Raw genomic sequence first — 7,895 nt, 5'->3', positions numbered from 1 at the left:
GTTGTCACATATATGTTACTGGTGAACTATACTGATTGAAAAATTATCATGAAAGCATGTTTTTATACTACAATGGCATTTTATAAAACAAATTTGAGGCAAGCATACTGGGAAATTATTTTATCATGTGGCCAAAAGAACAATACCATATCAAACAGATATGAAATGCATTTTTTGAAATAAATTTTTATTCGTTATATATTTTGAAAGATTTTTATAGTATAGGTACATGATGAAAATAGCATTAAAATCCCAATTTGAACTAAAGAAAACAAACTTAGGCACACTTTGTATGTATTGGTCATAAAATATAGATATTTACGAATGTATACAATCTAAGTATATCAAATAATACCAAACTATATTAAGAAAACTTTCAGGTCTTGAGTATTCTTATGTTATACAGAACAATGAATTACAAAATCAAAATCTCATGCCTTTGAGAATTAAAAAATACTATTCATTGGTGTTAGAATTATCCTCCTTATCCTTTGTCCCTCTACTTCTTTCCATTAAAGGGAAAGGTTAGTCTTTTTTATTTTTTCAGAAGTTTTCATATTAAAAAACATGAAATGTTTCTGGGATCAATCAATACATATCTCAGAAGTCCTTCCAGCAGTCTCTGTATACAACAGCTTTTCTTGTCTTTGCTCAGTTGATGCTCATTTAAGGATCATTGGAGTTGATTGTAGTTCTTAAAATCAAACTTATTCTGCCAAATCCAAGACCCTGAATTTATTCAGATTGTAGAAACATGCTTTTACCACCCATCCACCAAAATACCTCACATTCAGATCAACAACAGCTTTATTTGCTGATTCCACGTTCTAAAATTCTAAAAATATTCATACTGCTTCATCAGCAGGGGCACCAGGATTTCAAATATCACACATTTCCCAACTTTGCCATATTTTCATATTTTCCCTTGGCTTCAATTTTTATATCTTTCCCTCTCATGCACAAACTGAGTTCCTCAGTAGGACCACTTTAGTAGGACACTTAAGTATTTCAATAAATACAGAATTCATTGAATCTGACTTCTTGCATGTATTCTGGGCTCATCAGATTCTGTATAGCATTATCCATATTGATTCTGCTGCCTGTTTCAAATCTTCTCTATTAGCAATATAGCGCTCAGCCCCTGTTCCTGCTTTCCCAGAACTTGGCCTTCCAAGAGCTTATGTACTACTGTGCCAGCCCTGAGAGCAGGAGAGTAGCCATGCCCTGTTGGAGTCCGTTGTCTACCCTGTTTCTCCCCCACCAGGGAAGGAATAGCAGCTGTCAGAGACTGTGATGAAGGGTTTGAGTCTTCTTCACAAGGAAAATTTCAGAGTAACTTATTTTTCCTTCTTTCCCTTTCTCTACAAGGGAAGTGAGTAGGGGGTGATTTTTCTCCCTTATTCTTTTCCTCCTATTTCTCATCATCAGATTCTAGATCTCTAGACATCTTGAACACCCCCCAGCTTCCTGCCTGCCTTTGGCCTCTTGCCCTTTCTTCTGTTTCCCTTCACTTCATGGGACTGAACAAGGTCTCAGCTGTAGTCACAGAGTTTTCCAGGCTTAATTGGGAAAGACCTACCTTTAAGTTCCTTCAGGTAATTGTTACTGGCCAAGTGATTCCCTACTACTTATTTAAACTCAACAAAGGGAGAAAAGAGCTATAAATAAGACAGAGATTAATATAATCCAATGTCCAGCCAGGGAGTGATGTCCTCATCTTTGTCATACAATACAACTGCTAGAGTGCCTTCCTGTCATTTTTGCCATAGGTAACATAGGTACCTATAGTCATGGCATCCCCTTACCTTTGCTGTATCACAGAACACAATCATAGTAGTAACATCCTATCAAGGGAGCTATATTGTTTGGTAGAAGCAAGTCATAGCTTGCATCCTCCAGAAGTAGGAATTAGACAAAGGCATGAAGATTAGGAGATAGGGAAGGGGCAGGGAGCACTGTAGTTCATTACAACTGAAGCATGTCTCAAACTTGACAATATCTTTTAATATAAAGGTATTGAGCATTTTTAAAACTCTTTTAGAAAAAAGTGGTGAATATTACCATCTTAAGTTTCATGTAAAGAATTTATATATGTCTAAGTAGTACCAATAAAAATAATGGCAGTGGAAGACAGCAAAAGCAACAATGGAGTGAGAGAGAGAGGGAGAGACAGAGACAGAGACAGAGACAGACAGAGAGATGGAGAGACAGAGAGAATCTTTCTGTCCCTTATAGTACATGCAAGCTACCCACCTTTGGGTAAGTGTACCACACATTCAAACCAAGCACTGGTCCATGAATCAATGACAGACTATAGAAGCTTGCCCCAGTAACTGCACGAAGATTTGGAGGGACATCTAAATGCAAACCATAGCATTCAGCCCCAGGTCCCCTAAAGACTCATGTACATACCTTTATGCAAAAGGCATTTATTTAGCCCGTCTCCAAGAGTTGCCAAAGTCCTAACAGTTTCAGCATTGCTGAAAAGTCCAACTCTCATGTCTCTTCTGAGATCTAAGCCAAACTCTTAGTGGTGAGCCCCTGCAAAAATGAAAGTTAAACACCTCCAGTATTCAGTGGCACAAGATAGAAATTTCCATTCCAAGAGTTACAAACAAGATAATATAAAGGAATGGGACCAAACAAGACCAAAATCCAGCAGGGCAAACATTAAACCCTATATTTCTATGTAGAGCATCTGAAGCAATCTGTGTTAAGATGTGGACTCCAAAGGCCTTAGATGGCTACACCCCTAGCACTTCTGGTGGTTGTAGCTCCCATGGCTTCTTTCTTGGGCTTGTTCTGCTCCCTCATTTCAATTTTCCTCAGACAATTCATGTTTCTGGCTTCTTCAAACTTCTGGGGTTTCCACTTCTGGCTTCAAACTTACAGTTTTATGCACTGTCCTCTCATATTCACATTGCCCGGCCTCTCTGGTCTTCTGAAATCTGGATGGAAGCATTCTTGACTCCACAACTCTTCCATTCCACATGCCCCTCATGGTTGTTGCATGGGACCTGAGTCTGTGGGAAGTGTTGTGGAGTCATGGTGGGAATAAATCATACCAGAGACCAGGCTAATGGCACCAATCCAACTTTTAATATGTCTCCTGCACTCTTATATAGGCAGGGCTGAGATTCATATGGGGGCAGAGCCTAGATGGTGTCCCGGAAGGTTGAGGGTAGCTCCTGGGGTGGGGGGCAGGAGCAGGACAGTGTCTGGCAGGGGGACTGACTTGGTCTGCCGAGGACATTCCAAGGTCCGAGTCTGCTCAGACCCTCTCCTCTGCCAGAGCCGTCAACCAGTCCTCCAGACCTTAACTCCCCATACCTCATGCTGGCAACACATAGGTGATGCCAAGGTGTGTTGCCAGCTTGAACAGGATTCCCTCTTTTTTGGCAGTAGGAGTGGAATGCCTGGATTGGTGAACACTCTGAATCCAATTCTGAGGAAAAAATTCTTTATGCTACCACCATTCTGGAGCATGGTATGGTGGGGCTTTTGCCTCAAAGCAAAGTCTTTTACAATTTTGAGGCTGCAAAAGATAGAGTCATGCTGCTTCTTGTGATGCCCTCAGGCCATCTTTTCCTATTCCTTCTAATCTCTATTTTTACAATCCCCACCTTTACTGGAGCTGTGTTTCTGGTCAAACTTAAAATGTTTTAAATCATCTGGACTGTTTGATCTTGATTCTCAGCATAGATCTGGCTAAAAGCTCCCAACAGCTTCAACATCCAACTGCCTTGAAATTTCTTCTGCCAGATGAATTAGCCCACCACCCTTACCTCAACAGAGTCTTTGACATGAGCAAAATGCAAGCAAACTTTCTGCCAACCATGCCACACATTGTCTTTAGTGCATCAGCCGATGCAGTCCTTTTTCTAGCAGAAATCTTCTGAGCCTGGTCTTTACTAGCAGAATTTCTATCAGCCTTCTGGTCTTCTGAGCTCTAACCAGAATCTCCCATATGGAAAGGCCAAATGTGTGTAAGCTCTACATTTTTATTCAGTACCTCCAAATCTTTCTAAACTCTCCCCACAAGTCATTCCCAAAGGCTCCTGAACCATATGTTCAGATGTAGTCACAACAATGAGTTTACTTCTCTGGTACTAAATTATGTCTTAGTTACTTTTCTCTTGTTTCCCATATCCAAAGATTTATTCAGCTCACAGTTTGTAGAGGTTTCAGTCCATAATTAGCAGGCTCCAAGACAGAGTGGCACATGAAAGAGGAGCCACACTTCATGGTGGTTCCCTTACATGGTGTGCAGGATACCAGCCCTAGGGCAGGAGTAGCATTTAAACCCTTCACCCCAGCATTGGGCTATGAATCAATCACAAGCTCCAGAAACTTGCTTCCTTGACTGCATGAGGCTTTGGAAGGATATCTAGACACAAATCTTTATAGCTAGCAATACAACATAAAATCTTGGAACCAATAAGTGAGTATAGCAAAGCCACAGGACAAAAAGTCAATATACCAAAACTCAGTGCTTCCTCATATAACATCAGTGAAGAGTTGGAATTTGAAATTTAAAAAAAATCTTTAAAATACTCCCCTTAAAAAGTAATTCTATGCTTCAAAGCCAACAAAGTAAGTGTATACAAGATCTCTATTTGGGAAATAATTAATACTCTGATAAAGGTAAATAAAAAAACTTAGAGGTTCTATGTTCTTGGATTGGAAGATTGAATATTTTAAAATGTCACTTGCTTTCACCTTAATATAGTTTCAACCAGTCCTGATAAAATATGAGCCAGGTAGTTTTAGATATTAACAAAGTCATTCTAAAATTCATATGGGAAGATACAGTACCTAAAATAGCTATCAGATTACTGGAAATAAAGAACAAAGTTCAAAAATCCCAAAACCTTTTTCAAGAGTTAGTATACAGTAATCAAGACAACATAGTATTGTCAAAAGAACATACATATAATTAAGTGGAACAGAATAGAGTGCCCAGAAGTAGACCCACAGAGATATAACCAATTACGCTTTAACAAACAAATAGTGACAATTCAATAAGGGAAAGAGTGGCCTTTTCAACAAATAATCTAACATATTCAAATTTTACATGTTTCCAAAATTAATTCAATATAGACATTAACTAGACATATATGCAAAATACAAAAGTAAAGCATAAAACTTCTATAAGACAGAGTAAGAGAAAGTTTGATTTATGGGTTAGTGATGAACTTTTAGATACATAAAAGAGATGATTCACAAAAGAAAAAGTTGGTAGATTGGACTTTACTAAAATAAAAATCTTCCAATTTGTGAAAAGTATTATTAAGAGAATCAAAAGATAATCCACAGACTGTGAGAAAACATCAATAAATCTTGTATATCCATAAAATGGAGTATTATTTAGGTATAAAAATGATCCTAACAAAAGACCTAATGCATGGTGGTAACTGAAAGAAGATAGAATGAAAAGGCATGGTGACATGGATATGGTTTAGAGAAGAGGCAATTTTGTGAGAATTGTGAAGACATCAATGACTTTCCAGGGTTAGGAAAATGGGAGCACTGAAAGGGTTGGACCAGTGGACCACTGGAGAGAAAAGTGAGGTGTTTTGCATGACATTATAACTGTGAATACATAACTCTATGCATTTATCAAAATCTATGGAATTTTACAACACTATTTAGTCTTAGACTATGCAAATTAACAGAAGCCCAGTTAGGTTGGAGGATCCCAGAATGCATGTAGCAAACAATCTTTCTGCACCAGTAATCTGCTAAGAAGGAAAGGATGCTGACCTAAAACCTTTTGGAAGTGTAGTCTGCAAAAATAAAGACAAAGAAACCTGGGTACAGTGGCACATATCTGTAATCCCAGCACTCAGGAGGATGAGATTACCATGAGTTCAAGACCAACCTGGGCTACCTAGTGAGTTCAAGGCCAGGCTCAACTACTTAAAGAAACTGTGTCTCAAAAGAAAAAAAAGATAGAATAAGCCTGAAAATAAATTATTTATAAATATTATTCTCTAGTTGAGAAACTTGTTACCCATGAAAGAACTCATTAACAATTCCGCTACTGTTACGCATCTGTACCGGAGTTGAAGAATTAGGAAATGAACGGCTGGTGATGGGAGGAAGAGTTCTCATTGTTGGGCTAGAAATTTACAAATAAGCAAAGGAGATATGAGATGTAAGCTTGGTTGTATGATCAGTTCTCAGCATTTCACCGAGCTTATTCCTCTGTATTGCGGATTTCACAGGCACTTCTCACTTGCCTGCTCCTTAGGTAGGAGGGATAAACAGAATGACCTGGAGACGGACATTTCCCTTGACCCATGTCAGTCAGATTCTGAAAGAAAACCTATAATTTAGGATCTGGCAAGATCATTGTTGATGATGTCAGGCCTTAAGAACAGAATGGAAAATTCTCTATTGAAAGCGCTAGCTAATTTTCTCCTGTATTCATTATGAGAACCTGGAGGTAAAATACAGATAAGTGTGAATACGCTCTCCATTGACTGGGAGCCGTGGAGATTCCATCTCCAGTACTTATCCATCCTGAATCGCCAGCAATTTGTCAGTTGTGGTCCGGGTTTTCCACCCCCAGCACTAGTTCACACAGAGGTGTCTGCACTGTGTTGCTGCTCTACTCAGAGATGTTCTACACCTTCTTCTCTCGCCAGTCTGGAGAAGTCAGGGTGGTAGTGGTCTGCCCCATGATCGTAGTTTTCTGATAGATTTAAAAAACTGTTGATGTTTTAGTTTGTTAGGACTCAATGATGACTTCAAAATTCCTTGCATGGTAGGCCAGAAATGAAAAGTCTGCCAATGTTTTCAAAATAAAAAAATTTTTTTTACATTTTAAAAAGCTTTCCATGATTAATTTTAATATTTTATTATTTGACTACACTTTATATTCCTTCTTTTACTGTGCCTACTCCACTTAAATATACTTATTTTTAGTACACTTCTCTTTAAAAAGCTTTCTATTTATCAATAAATTCTGTTCACATACCCTTTTGACAAGTTCCTCTATTAATATTTTGTATTGTATGTATTTTTCACAGTCATTGAACAATATAAGCATTATTTTTTCATCTCCTATCCCCTGTTAATATGCTAAGGGCCATAATGGATAAAGTAGACAGCATGCAAGCACAGATGGGCAATGTAATTATAGAGATGAAAATTCTAAGAATAAAAAAGAGATTCTAAGGATAAAAAATACTGTAACATGATAAGGAGTTAAGTGGCATATTAAAGGGATCATAAATCATAAACAAGTGAAATTTACCCCTAGAATAAAAAAAGATTAAAAATTTGTACATCATGTTAGCAGAATAAGGGATGATATATCACATGATCATTTCAAAGGATGCAAAAAACTGTGTTTGCCAAAAAATCAACATCTTGTTATGAAGAAAAGCTCTTGACAAAGAATAGGGAGCAATTACCTACTTATGAACAATCTACAGCTAACATTACACTTAATGATGAAAAAAATTAAAACTATTTCTTTAATCTCAGAAAGAATGCCCATTCTTGTCACTTTTATCATACTACTAGAAGTCCTAACTGGACAATAGACATGAAAAAGAAAAAGAAAAGGCACCCAAACTGGAAAGGAAGCTGTATAATTATTTGCAGATGATGTTTTGGATATATTCATTAAGGTATTTGGATATGTACATTAATATGTACATAAACCAAGTCCTCTATATGAACTTATAGGGAACACGCAAATAAAAAATAGGATGGAAAAAGATTAGTGCTTTGATTAACTGGGTGATACAAGGACTAATCCCACTGAAATGGATTGCCTGATGCTACCTTCTGGCAAACTCTTTCCTGGACTATGCCTTAATTTCAAATGTGAACTTCAGTGGTTTTGTGGGCCTGAATATTTCACTGGACTCAGATGACATGTG

General features: G+C 37.7%; 1 pseudogene; it reads right to left on the bottom strand.

The window, feature by feature from the left end:
* Positions 1 to 707: 707 nt before the first annotated feature.
* On the bottom strand, positions 708 to 1,324 carry LOC111754108 (splicing factor 45-like; annotated as a pseudogene).
* Between the last annotated feature and the right edge of the window lie 6,571 nt (positions 1,325 to 7,895).

This window comes from Cavia porcellus, unplaced genomic scaffold, assembly GCF_034190915.1.
Source record: "Cavia porcellus strain 051 isolate PalLab524CR breed Dunkin Hartley unplaced genomic scaffold, mCavPor4.1 scaffold_12, whole genome shotgun sequence".
NCBI lineage: Eukaryota > Metazoa > Chordata > Mammalia > Rodentia > Caviidae > Cavia > Cavia porcellus.
This window is presented reverse-complemented; position numbering and strand designations above follow the sequence as displayed.